The sequence below is a fragment of the Haemaphysalis longicornis genome, unplaced genomic scaffold (assembly GCF_048455015.1).
Source record: "Haemaphysalis longicornis isolate Haplotype H1 unplaced genomic scaffold, Haemaphysalis longicornis Haplotype H1 scaffold_1, whole genome shotgun sequence".
In the NCBI taxonomy this organism is placed as follows: domain Eukaryota; kingdom Metazoa; phylum Arthropoda; class Arachnida; order Ixodida; family Ixodidae; genus Haemaphysalis; species Haemaphysalis longicornis.
Genome location: NW_027526203.1, coordinates 65,730,294 through 65,744,389, shown reverse-complemented (window position 1 = coordinate 65,744,389; position 14,096 = coordinate 65,730,294). Strand labels below are relative to the sequence as shown.

Genomic DNA, 14,096 nt, shown 5'->3' with positions numbered 1-14,096 from the left:
TCTGCGCTATGCTCGTACAAGATGGCCCCAAGATCTTTGTCTGCTATGTAGACGACTGTTTTTGTGTGATCCACCGCCGAAACGTAATGCCTTTATTTGAGCATCTAAACTCTTGTATTCCAAGCATCCAGTTCACCATGGAACAAGAAAATAATGGACAGATCGCCTTCCTCGACGTACTTATGAGACGGTCGGCCAGAGGATTTACAACCAGTGTGTATCGAAAGCCAACCCACACGGGTAGATTCCTGGGGTTCGACTCTGCGCATCCTACAGGCCAAAAACGCTTCGTCGCCACTGCACTCTTCTCACGCGCATCACGAATCTGCTCTGAGCCTGGTCTGTGCAAGCAAGAGCTAGCCGTGGTAAAGAAGGACCTTCGCAGCAACGGCTACCCTTCAAAGCGTGTGAGGACGCAACAATTGCGGGCTTCAGTTGCCTCCCCCGAAAGGGTTCCTGAAGAATACAGGCAAAACCGCGCTGCCGTCCCCTACACGCAAGGCATCAGTGAAGCTCTTGCAAGGGTGTTTGGCACATATGGTGTTAAAATTAAAATATGGTGTTAAACGCGTACCAGCTTAATCAGAAGCTGGTACGCGTGAAGGACCCTTTAGAAAAATCAAGATTCCTGGAGTTGCCTACGAAATTCCATGCAAGGATTGCGACGCATCCTACATAGGTGAAATCGAGAGCATGACGGAATCCCGTCTGGCCGGAAGGGTACATTAGAAACGAAAAAGAGACGCCGACCAGTCCAAACAAAACGTACTGACGTTTCGGCTTCCAGCACGGAAGCCTTGTTCACAATAAATGCATCACCAGAAGTGGGTCGTTTAAGTGGGCTTACATAATCACTGCAAAGAGCGTGCGTAGATCGGGTTTAGATTTCCGTCGTTACGATGGACTGTGTTAGATGTGGTCTGAATGATTAGTGATTCCAGATGTAGCCGTGATGCTGTCACTTTTTCTGTAGCGACGATTCTTGCATTGTCCCAATCAATCTTGTGGTCATTCACGAGGGCATGTTCGGCTACAGCATTGTTGCGGACGCTTTTATTCTTTACGTCACGTGCGTGCTGCTGCGAACGATTCTTATAATTTCCTGATTCCTCGATATACACGCCGCTGCAGTCTGCACAAGGTATCTCGTATACCACACCGGGGAAGCGCTCCTTAGGCAAGCGGTCCTTGACTCTCATGAGCTCATGGCGCATCTTTTTGGCTGGAATGTGGGCCACCTGTCGAAGTTCCTGCTCCAAGTTCTGGCTCCGCTCGTCGGTAAAGGGACCACTCACGTTCGTAATTCTTTCGATTTTGTCGAGAAGACTCGCAACACCGTGATCGAAAAAGACGACTTGATGGTGTCCTTCGACGTGAAGTCCCTTTTCACGAGCATTCCGAATGACCTGGCTGTCACCGTATGCACGGCTGCTCTCGAGGCTGATGAGACGTTGCCCGAGAGATCACCGATGGATGTGCCAGAACTACGCAGGGTTTTAGATTTTTGCCTGAACAATACGTACTTCGTCTTTATGGGCCATTTTTACAAGCAAAGGCAGGGGACTCCAATGGGTGCCGCTATTTCGGTCACGGTGGCGAACCTGCCCATAGAAGCGCTGGAAGCACGCACGCTAGCCTCCTTTGCCCCTCAACCAAGTGTTCTTGCGTTATGTCGATGATTGTTTCTGCGTCATTCAGAAAGACGCGGTGAACAGCTTGCTGGCCCACCTCAACAGTATGGACCGTGCCATTCAGTTCACGTCAGAAGAGGAAGCCGATGGCAAACTTTCCTTCCTGGACGTCCTCGTGTCTCGGCAGTGCCAGAGGCCACGTTTCAGCGTGTACCGCAAGGAAACGCACACAGGCCGCTACCTGAACTTCAGCTCCGTGCACCCCGCTTCCCACAAGAGGGCTGTTGTTAGCACGCTACTGCAGCGTGCGAAAAGATTGTGCTCGAAGCCCGAGGATGTGGTGGTGGACACGGCAAAGGTGCGGGACGACCTGGCTAGCTGCGGTTACCCAAGGCATTTTATAAACGCAACGGAACGCCAACTGACCCGACGGGGACAACTGGACGTGCCTCCTGCCCCGATGAAGCGAGCTCCTGTGCCCTACCTTCCAGGAACAAGTGAATGTTTGGCACGTATCCTACGGGAATATGACATGCAGGTGGCCCACGGTCCAGCCAAAAAGATGCGCCATGAGCTCGTGAGAGTCAAGGACCGCTTTCCCAAGGAGCGCCTCCCCAGTGTGGTATACGAGATACCTTGTGCAGACTGCAGCGGCGTGTATATCGGGGAATCAGGAAATTATAAGAATCGTTTGCAGCAGCACGCACGTGACGTAAAGAATAAAAGCCGAACACGCCGTCGTGAATGACCACAAGATTGATTGCGACAATGCAAGAATCGTCACTACACACTAAACTTTTTTACGCCCTTTTGGCCAAAAAAGGTGTAAAATAATTGAAAAAAGGGTGTTGGGAGGCCCTTACACCCTTTTTCTTGAATCTCCACACCCTTTTTCGTAGCTCTCCACCCTTTTCGCGTGAAAAAAAGGGTGTTGACCAACCTCAACACCCTTTTTTTTGGAAGGGTGTTGAAAGGGTGAGGAAAAGGTGTTCAGCTCTTCATTGATTGAGGCCATGCATGCAATATAATTTCAAAAAGACACCCCATTGCACCATCCTCATAACCTCGTCAAAAATGTTCAGAAGCAAAAAAAAAAGCTGCCAAATTCAATAAAAAGCAGCGGCAGCACCGACGTTGAAACAGGAAAAAATATCAGCCCTTGCTTATTACGACATCGACAGAATAACACTACCCCTCCCACTTTTTGTTTTCTACAGCCTTCCACGGAGCACAGCACAACCTTGAACTGCGACATCTGTATCATCATTCCGTCGTTCCCTGTTCTTCTCCTGCCCCACCAGCACAATCATAGCCCCCTCTGACAACAGTCATTCTCGTCGCTCAGCGGAGTTATAACGTACTAGCAATTACAATTTTATTCCATTCTTATTGTTAGCGACCGTAAATATTGTGTACAAATGCAATAAACAGACCACCTAGTTTCTCCTGCAGAAACAACTTTGGAGAACAAGGCAGATATCAAAAGAAAACAAAAGTTGGGGAGGGAGGGGCATGAAATCGGGCGCTAAATAAACAGGCGCCAAATAATAATACGATTACTTACACTAGAACACTGCCAAATTTCATTGCGCAGTGTTATCTTACTATCTGCTGCTTTTTTTAACGTTCAAATCGAGCGCCAAAAGCTTCAGTTCGCGTTTTGTGTTTGTAAACTTTAAACATCTAAGCTTCTTTATTATAATACACACAATAAATAATAAACTTAAAGATTATGTTATATTCAGTAAAAGATGCAATTATTTATTGTTGTCGTTTTAATTTGTTTACGCAACTCCCTGCCAACGGCCGATACCCTGAGTACGGCGCGCGGCGGCGTGGCCGGATTCCGGAACAGATACCCCGTGACCCTTCTTTCATAGATTGTTTACCAGGGCTCGCAAGCTTGGACGTTCCCTGTCTTCCCTATAGGCGGCGTAAAAATCGACGCCCCACGTGACCAACCTTGACCAACCTAAAGCGCTGTTTTCGACCATCAAGCCCACCAGACGGCGCAGGCAAAATGTTACTTTTGGTATAGAATACAAAACATTCATTCCGTGACTCAAAGAGCCCACACAGTTCGCTTACAATGTGTTATTTAAAAATACTATTAACAAGTTCCGCATCAAACATCCGTTGAGCAAAAATGTACGCAACTTTTTACGAACAGCCGACTGGTGCACCACCTTGTTTCTGAATTCGCAACCACAAAGCCGCCAATTCAAATTGAAACCGCTGCAACGGCCGACCGTTTCAATGTGCGCGGAGCACCGGTTTCGTGACTGTTATTGCTGTTATGTGCTTTTGCGTCCATCAGTTGTTGAGAGGACTGGCAAAACACGAGAATTGAGTGCTTGTGGAATGACAAATGTGGGAAATTCCGCATCGGAAGGCAGCTGTCGAGGCCAGAATATTCGATTCTTCAAACAGAAGGTGAGTGTTATGCACTCCGCTAGAAAGACGGTGCAAAGGAAACCGTTGTCGCCGTCAATACTTCATTTGTGCCCTTCGTTCGAAATCTTAGCGCAAGTGAACGAGTTGTTATGGCAAAAAAAAAAATGTTGTCACGAAAGCGACGTACAATTGCAGCGATCGAAATGAAATGATGTCCTGGCCTCTGTAAACTTGCGGATGTCAATAAACGATTTGTTCTCACTTGCTGCTCACTGTGGTCTGTGCCAGTCGAGGCCATCTGGTCACCTGGCGTAACATCACTTCACTAGCGCGGCGCAAGTAAACACGCGACCAGCGTGCCAGCCAGGAGCCAGCAGGAGCAGCCACGGCCGGACTCGACGCCCCTTTCGCGCGCGGGAGGAGGAGAGTCGAGTCCGGCCGTGGAGCAGCGAGCCGGCGGCCGCCGTGCGAGGGCAGCCATGTTATTAAGGAGCTCAAGCGGCCTGTGCAAAAAGCATCCGCCATGTTTACAAAGCCGTGTTTACAGCGCCATCAAGCGGGCGTACTGGGTAGTTCACGACGCCGCCACTACGCTTTTTCTGGCACTACAGGCAAAGCTAGACCTTTGCTTCTCTAAAATCCTCCCTGTTCTGTGTGTTTACTGTGCGACCGTGCGGTTAAACAAGCGCAGTTATTATGATTAATTGGACACCTCGTCGTCTTCGGTGATGCCTGTCGGGTTCGACTTCGCGATGAAGTATTTGAGAACAACTTTGCCACCTGAAGACGGCTAATTAAGTTTGGCGCTTGCCCCTGAACGTCGCTCGCTCCTCTGCGTGGTCTCTGTCAGGTAAGCTGTCTCGTCACATTTGCCGCCTTTCTTGTCACTGGATGTCGTTTGTAGCTGTCATCGCCGCTTTAAGGATTCGTTAACAGGAGCCCGCGTGTGTGAATTGTTTAACTGAACTGGCTAGGTTGAACCTAGAGGGCTTGTCTCTAGAAAGGCGATGTGCGAAAGAACATTGTGGTGCTTGCATTGAGCGCTGAACGCACTGGCGCTCTGTAACGCAGTGGCGCTCAGTAACTCAGTAACGTTTCCCATTCCGCAGCACTATATTGAACAGCTTCAGAGTTCACCACTGCGAACCACGTCTTACGCGTAGTTTATCAGAACACGGGCGGCTACTTGTGCGGCGCAGCGTTTACGGCTTCGTTAATCACCGCTGTCGTTTGTGCCGTGTTGTAAATGGCGAGGGGAAATCGTTGGCGAGCGAATGTGCGCGCCTCGCAAGCTTCGTTGCGTTTGCGGCGAGCTACCTCACCATGTGTACGGTGCCGCTGTACGCGGGTATTGATTTTGGCTGAATGTTGTGTTGCCCGAGTTGTAACATTCGTGCACCCAATAATTTCCATTCTTGCCTGAGTGGTAATCATGTGTCATCCTGTTTTAGACCTCTGGACGGTCTGAGCACATCACGTCCCTCCATTCAACCGGACAAGAGCCACAACCATTGTCAACAGTGTTTGGCCGCCAGAACGTAAGTTTTCAAACAGTTTTGGTAGCACAGTGGGCTACCATACTTGAATAATGTTCGATCACTTGAATGTACAAGTTCTCGCCCCCGTAACAATTATTGGTGTTTCATGCATAACCTAATATGTAGCTGCTAAATGGCAACCTTTATTGTTAATTTCGGAAAACTCAGTTTCACCCAAAATCATAATGTAGGCATAGCAGTTAATCACCATGTATACGAATTTCCTGGTGTTAGTCATGTTTACGATGAAGCCATATTTCTTAGGTGGTGATACAAAAATGTTATTACCTTTGTAGTTTAGTCTTCGATAAAGCCTTACCAGTTCTGTTTTCAGGTATTTTCTGGATGTTTATCATGTGAATTGACAGTCCTTGCAGTCCACTTTTTCAAATAGTTAATGTAACTGCCTGTACCATTTACAGAGGCCTGATTGGGGTTCTGAAGGCTGCGATTTACGCACGCTAGTGCTGTACTGCCAATAAAGAAACATCCTTCCACAAAGAAAAAGATTTGAAAGTGTAAAGTATCAGCTGCATTATTCTTAACTGGAGCATGCTAATTGCAAGGCCTGGGGCTTTTCCTGAAAGCACTGTGGATGTTATGAGAGAGCAAAACCACTCAAACACATCTGCTAAGGCCGTTGCTGCTCCAAGATGCGTGCAAGCATTGAGTCTTCTGAGCAATACATTACACCCTTTTTTTTAAACAACCGACGTGCATGCTGAACGTACTCCTGATTGGGCATGTGCCAGGCGCATAGCGAGGAATTTTTTTCGGGGGGGAGGGGGTGGAGGGGGGCCGTGGTCGACCAAAAGATGGGACGGGGAAATATGTAGGCAAGGCATCTTGCGCGTTGTTTTGGAAACGAAGCTTGAAATAACTGACTTTAACATGCGATTTGTGTATGCTCAATGCTAACTGTAAAGCCCACCTTAAGGAGCTTAGATGGTGATGATCACCGAAATTGCCGTTCGCTGGTCTGTGGGCACACCACGGGCGATTCATTCGTCCGCAGAGCAGGTGGTTAGGCGGACCCACGCTCGTGAGCGTGATCATGAGTGCGCTCGTGAGTGACGCGCGGTCCCTGAAGTTCGTCGGGCGGAAGTGCAGGCCAACACTGGGTGTTTACTATCAAGATTCTCATGTTTTAGATTTTCCTTTAGAAAAGGGACTATTAAGTTTTCTTGTCAGCTATGAAGTACAGTCGAGCACGATTTGAAGGTTATCGCGCCAGCATCGAGCGGCCAAGCGGGCCACCAGCCCATGGTTTCGTTTCGGAACCATGAAAATCGAGATTTCGCACTCTTTGCTCCCTTGTTGGCTGTTCCATGATACAACAATGGCCCGCACGACTGACTTGCCACCCTTTGGGTTTCAAGCTGTACATTCGTTGTTATCAAGCACAGACTTGGACTTGGTTGCCCTTTATCTACGCCGACGATAACGAAACTTGCATGGAATATTTGCTAAAGTTGGTGTTCTTTCTGCTTCGTTTGAAAGAGTAGCTTTCCCGCGACAACCTTCGAATCGCAGTGGACTGTACATGCGGCGCATTCGTATATTATGGCGGTGAAGCTAGCAAACGTGCGTCTTCGTCATTAAAGGAGCCATGAAGAGAAAACACAAGTTTGGTTCATTCGAAAGATTGCCTCGTTAGAACCATAACGACACCACTTATAACGCAAACTTCGTTCAAATAAGCTACATAATTAGGAAAAAAAGGAAATGATCACGCGACCCACCAGCTCATTTTCCGCAACAAACCTATGATGTCACTCGAGAATGCTCTGCGATTTGCGGAGTCCGGCAAAAGCAAACGCATGTTAGGCAGGGCTTACAGTTTGCATAGCGAGCTAAATGCCCGTGAAACATACTGCACATTCTTTTTATGACAAAGAACGGTGGAGTAAATGGTTGAAGTTCCGAACGAACACGCAAGCGTGTATGCCAATGCGTACGAAACTACCGCCAGCCGAACTCAACATCTCGCCGTCGCCACCATCACGCAGACGAATTTTCGGGTTCAAGGCTCTTCGGGGCCAACGAACCGTCCCAGCACGCACAGCCGTGACCTTGCTTGGTATCGTAATCCCTTCACAGGAGGTTGGCCGTCATATCGCCAACCAGGAAAGGTAAAAATAGAAACAAGGGGAGTAAGGAACACAGAGCAGCAACGATCGATCGATTGTAGGGTTTAACGCGCCGACGCAACGCAGGCGATGAGGCGCGCCGTAGTGGAGGGCTCCGGATTAATTTTGACCACCTGGGGATCTTTATCGTGCGCCGAAATCTCGCACACACGGGCGTTTTTGCTTTTCGCCTCCATCAGAAAAGCGGCCGCCGCGGCCGGGAATCGAACCCGCGACCTCGTGCTCAGCAGCGCAACGCCTTAGCCACTGAGCCACCGCGGCGGGTCAGAGCAGCAACGAGATAGTGCCACTCGTCGCACAGGTTTCGGTATGGAGGTCGTGTTGGCTTGCTGCTGTCGTTACGAGCTCGTTTAAAGTTTACAACCACTGAAAACTTCGGTTTGTTCGAGCACTTTACAATGAAATTTCGTTGCTGTGTTTTGAAATGCCCATGTAGTACGGGCAAATCGTCGAGGGAGTGCGACATCCCCGCCGGTGAGATCTCCTTTCATGTGCTGCCCAACGACGAATCTCGGCGAAGCAAGTGGCTATGTTTTGTGAACTTTGCAAACGGATGAGAAAGAGAGCTAAAGGAAGTACGAGTGTGCTCGCTTCATTTCCGAGGAAGTGATTACGGCAGGGACCCGGACATGCTGGCGCTCGTCGCCGACTTCATCAAATCGCCGCCAAAGCGCTCTGACCTTGGGGAAAAAAATTGCCGTACACACCGCGCATTGACGCTCAAATCTTTCTGGTCGGAGCAGAGAGCTCGAGCGAACGGCTTTCCATACACGACACCGGCCAACTGGCATAAGCGATACTGCTACTAAAATTGAAAATACGGCACATACGTACCAGTCTGTATTCATCCGTCGCGACGGGGCTGATGAGGCAGCGGTGCCGACGGCTGGGCGTTCGTCTGTTGTGGCTATCGCGGAATGGTCGCTTTCCCGTCCACCGCGTATCCCACAACTCTTGCCGCTCGTGCACTTAGAAGCATTGAGCGTTCAAGTGGTGTAAGGTTGTTAAATGCAAGCCCGAGCTCCTCGGCGAGAGTTTTGTTCTCCGGATTAGGCGATTCCATGACTAGGGCTGCGGGTGCACTAGGTTTTACTAGTATTTTTAAAATGGCCGCCGTCTCGGTCGACTCCCGCGTGTGGGTGCTATATGGAGTCTACATACTAAGTATATGTTTCATGGACCGGCTCGTATGACGCCATTGTTCACATGACGAAATGTGCAATTTTAGCGGGAGATTTAAAATTTTGGCTTAAATTGCCTTATTTCTCAGTGAATAAAGCATCATTTGCTTCCGGAAAAGCGCTTGGGGTACTATGAAACACCTAATCTTTCGAATAAAACAAACTTTTGTTTTCTCTTCATGGCTCCTTTAAGTAATCGCCTTTTGTTATTTTTTGTGCTAGTAACGTGAGTAGTGAACTTGCGCTAAGCGGAACACCTTATTGCACTGCTGTTGAATGTTGAGCTTGTTGCACGTTTCTTATTAAATTTCGTTATTTCTATCTGTTAAATTGAAACAGACATGGCTTCAGTAAAATTCTGGTTAAGCAAATACAGAATGCTGATTCTAAAGGGAGGTCAAGGAAACAGTGGAATAGTGCCAAAAAAACAAAGCTCCGCAATAAGGAGAATTGTGTAGTTTTGTTGATGTGGAGGAAATACAAGATGGGCAGAGCAATGCTTTTTATGCAGCAGAAATTATGGAACTGCAATAGTCAATGAAATGCGATGTCGGTAGAAAAATAAACATATCAAGGATTGATAGTTGACTGAACAAAATACAGCGACATGCTCTGTCATGTGATTATACTTTGTATCAGTGTAAAGACAAGGAATGACACGCTCCCGACCACATGTAAGCCTATATGAGGCTTTTCCTGCTGTTTTGCCATTCCCCGGCCGTGCTGTTCCGCCAGTGAAACAGTGGGGCTGTTTCGATCGGCTCGCGGCAGGTTCCCGGCGCTTGTCGGTGTATCCGGCGCGAAATGCAGCCGGGCTGTATATATTGACAGGTACAGCATCTGGAGCGGGCGCATGGATCAGACGTTGACATTGCCCTTGTTGTCAGCTTTATATGAGCAAGAATGTCCTTAAAACTGCAGGTTCCGCGCCTGCAGGTGACTTTAGGCGGTTTTTCAGGCTGCTTAAACTGCACCCCAGCCTTGGCATAAAACATTATGGGAGGGGCACCGCCCCCCCCCCTCCCCTTACCCTACCTTCGGCTACTCCCTTGGCGTGTGCTTATTCTTTCTTGCATCCACCACATTCGGGTCGTCACGTTGATTTGGGAATGCTGGAATCCAGCATATGCTGGCAAGATACGAGAGCTTGAACACAACCCACTTGCCCGCAATGAGTTTTCGAAGATCTCCACCACCTGAAGGTACTGAAGTGAGATGTAAGCATTGCCTGAAAACCATACCAGATGAGGGTACCAACTCATAATTATGTATCTTTCTCGCCCATTTACGTGTTTTGAACGAAAAAAGTGCCATTTAAAGGTGACACGTCGTTCTCTGCCGATTTCTGATGCCTGATTAAGTTTGTGGGCATTAATTTAGCAGCTTGCTCACATGTCTAACGTGTATGTGTGCTTGTTAGGAGTGAAGTAGGTAAAAATTGAAAGGTTTGATTGTAGTTGTGCATAGATTACCTACATTGTTTTCATTCCTAGAAAAGAAAAATTGAGGTAACCCTGCCAATTGTTCGGCATTGCTGCATTTTATTATGCTTGTATGATTCGTAGAACCTGCAGGAGTTCAGCTGCTTGTTAAAGGAGAAATAAACAGTGGTACAAAAAGAAGAGCATCTACTAAATAAAAATCTTCACAATCGCAGGATGCCAACGGTCCACCTACCAACTTGCGTCCTGCATTGTTTCTGCTGGCTGGAGCGGCGCATGGAGCATTTTTCAGCTTCTCGAAGTTTGTGATCAAGCGCTGCCCCAAGTGAAGGATGCCGCAGAGGGATCTTCTGTTTTAATTTTAATGCCACAATTTCATGTGCTGAGCACTTACTCGTAAGGCATTTTAAATATTCATCATCCCAGGGGGTATGTTACCTTCGTCTTGGGTGGAATGTGGCTGCAATCAGGTTATTTGTGACAGAAACAAGTGAACCATGTGGTGAGAGTCATTGAGGCCTTGTTGATTGCGCATGCTTCTGAAATAACATTTTCATTCAGCTGAATACTTTCTAAATATTACAATTTGTGAACAAAATATAATAAAAGTCATGATTAGTTGTACTACAGTGCAGGAAAGAAATGCCAGCGTATGTTTTAAGAGCCTCTGATATTTCAGGTCATTGGCTGGTCAGCAATAAAACAGAACTGAAAATTGTTTAAAGTGAAATCAATTATTTGTTCTCACCAGTGCATGACCCGTAGTAAAAGCTATCTGGTCTCCCAATTTCAAATGAGACAGGAAATGCCAAAAAAATAAGGAAATAAACAAGACAGCTTGCTACAATAAACCAATTCAAAGAATTGCTCAATGTCTATAAAGTGGTGATTCAGGCGGGTTAGTTCGGTGTTGATGAAATACAAGCAGGCACTCGCCTGGTCAAAAACAAATAAACAAATAAAGACGTTTTGGGGCCCCTACTGGTCCCTTGATCACAATGAAAGGGGGGTGAAAGGTAGCGATTATTTATAGGTTTGGTGTCGCAGAGTGCGCATGTATATCTTGGGGAGATTACCCCGCGACCGGTTAATCATGTTTTTAGTTGGTTGAATATGCACTGATTCTAAAAGTAGTCGTGTCGACAGGCGCTTCTCTGATGCGATTATGCATGCGGAATCCCAATCGATGACATGGTCAGTAGCCAGGTGATGATCCGCCAAGGCATTTCAGCTTGCATTGCCTTTTTTGACATCGTTCTGGTGCTATTGAATTCTTCTTTTAAAAATTTCCAGTTTCACCTATGTAGGATGCGTTGCAATCCTTGCATGGAATTTTGTAGGCAACTCCGGGGAATCTTGATTTTTCTAAAGGGTCCTTCACGCATACCAGCTTCTGATTAAGCCTGTTCGTTGGCACGTGTGCAATTTTAATGCCATATGTGCCAAACACCCTTGCAAGAGCTTCACTGATGCCTTGCGTGTAGGGGACGGCAGTGCGTTTTTGCCTGTCTTCTTGAGGAACCCTTTCGGAGGAGCAACTGAAGCCCGCAATTGTTGCGTCCTCACAAGCTTTGAAAGGTAGCCGTTGCTGCGAAGGTCCTTCCTTACCACGGCTAGCTCTTGCTTGCGTAGACCAGGCTCAGAGCAGATTCGTGATGCGCGTGAGAAGAGTGCAGCGGTGGCGGAGCGTTTTTGACCTATAGTCGAACCCCAGGTATCTACCCGTGTGGGTCGGCTTCCGATAGACACTGGTTGTAAATCCTTTGGCCGACCGTTTCAGAAGTACGTCGAGGAAGGCGATCTGTCCATTATTTTCCAGTTCCATGGTAAACTGGATGCTTGGAACACAAGAGTTTAGATGCTCAATTAAAGGCATTACGTCTCGGCGGTGGATCACACAAAAACAGTCGTCTACGTAGCAGACAAAAATCTTGGGGCCGTCTTGTACAAGCATAGCGCAGAATTTTCTAGAGCCTCTAAGGCAATATTCGCACAGACTGCTGAAACGGAAGCTCCCATCACTGTTCCAAACCGCTGTTTGTAACATTGTACATTGAAAACAAAACGTGTTCTGCAGGCCAAATTCCAGGCAAAATTACGCGGTCCGGAGTTGCAAGGATCTACTCGAGAACGATGTATCTCGGCCTTCATGGTCGACAATTGAGACGCAAGACTTATATCGTCTCCTGGAATTTGGCCTGCAGAACACATATTTTGTTTTCAGCGGACACTATTACAAGCAGTAGTTTCGAACAGCGATGTGAGCTTCCATTTCAGTAGTCTGTGCGAATATTGCCTTAGAGGCTATAGAAAATTCTGCGCTATGCTCGTACAAGACGGCCCCAAGATCTTTGTCTGCTACGTAGACAACTGTTTTTGTGTGATCCACCGCCGAGACGTAATGCCTTTATTTGAGCATCTAAACTCTTGTGTTCCAAGCATCCAGTTCACCACGGAACAAGCAAATAATGGACAGATCGCCTTCCTCGACATACTTGTGAGATGGTCGGCCAAAGGATTTACAACCAGTGTGTATCGAAAGCCGACCCACACGGGTATACCTGGGGTTCGACTCTGCGCATCCTATAGGCCAAAAACGCTCTGTCGCCGCTGCACTCTTCTCACGCGCATCACGAATCTGCTCTGAGCCTGGTCTGTGCAAGCAAGAGCTAGCCGTGGTAAGGAAGGACCTTCGCAGCAACGGCTACCCTTCAAAGCTTGTGAGGACGCAACAATTGCGGGCTTCAGTTGCCTCCCCCGAAAGGGTTCCTGAAGAATACAGGCAAAACCGCGCTGCCGTCCCCTACACGCAAGGCATCAGTGAAGCTCTTGCAAGGGTGTTTGGCACATATGGCGTTAAAATTGCACACGTGCCAACGAACACGCTTAATCAGAAGCTGGTATGCGTGAAAGACCCTTTAGAAAAATCAAGATTCCCAGAGTTGCCTACAAAATTCCATGCAAGGATTGCAACGCATCCTACATAGGTAAAATCGAGATCATGACGGAATCCTGTCTGGCCGGAAGGGTACATTAGGAACGAAAAAGAGACGCCGACCAGTCCAAAGAAAACGTACTGACGTTTCGGCTTCCAGCACGGAAGCCTTGTTCACAATAAATGCATCACCAGAAGTGGGTCGTTTAAGTGGGCTTGAATAATGGCTGCAAAGAGCGTGCGTAGATCGGGTTTAGATTTCAGTCGTTACGATTGACCGTGTTAGATGTGGTCTGAATGATTAGCGATTCCAGATGTAGCTGTGATGCGGTCACTTTTTCTGTAGCGACGATTCTTGCATTGTCCCAATCAATCTTGTGGTCACTCACGACGGCGTGTTTGGCTAAAGCATTGTTGCGGATGCTTTTATTCTTTGCGTGACGTGCATGCTGCTGCAGACGATTCTTATAATTTCCTGATTCCCTGATATACACGCCGCTGCAGTCTGCACAAGGTATCTTGTATACCACACCGGGGAAGCGCTCCTTGGGCAAGCGGTCCTTGACTCTCACGAGCTCATGGCGCATCTTTTTGGCTGGAACGTGGGCCACCTGTCGAAGTGCCTGCACCAAGTTATGGCTCCGCTTGTCGGTAAAGGGACCACTCACGTTCGTAATTCCTTCGATTTTGTCGAGAAGACTCGCAACACCGTGATCGAGAAAGACGACTTGATGGTGTCCTTCGACGTGAAGTCCCTTTTCACGAGCGTTCCGATTGACCTGGCTGTCAACGTATGCACCGCTGCTCTCGAGGCTGATGAGACGT

General features: G+C 47.9%; 1 long non-coding RNA gene across 1 annotated transcript; it reads left to right on the top strand.

The window, feature by feature from the left end:
• Positions 1–4,686: 4,686 nt before the first annotated feature.
• On the top strand, positions 4,687–10,980 carry LOC144164375 (uncharacterized). Its single transcript, XR_013321175.1, has 3 exons — positions 4,687–4,875; positions 5,477–5,563; positions 10,552–10,980. It is a non-coding gene; the product is annotated as an uncharacterized LOC144164375 (long non-coding RNA).
• Positions 10,981–14,096: the final 3,116 nt, after the last annotated feature.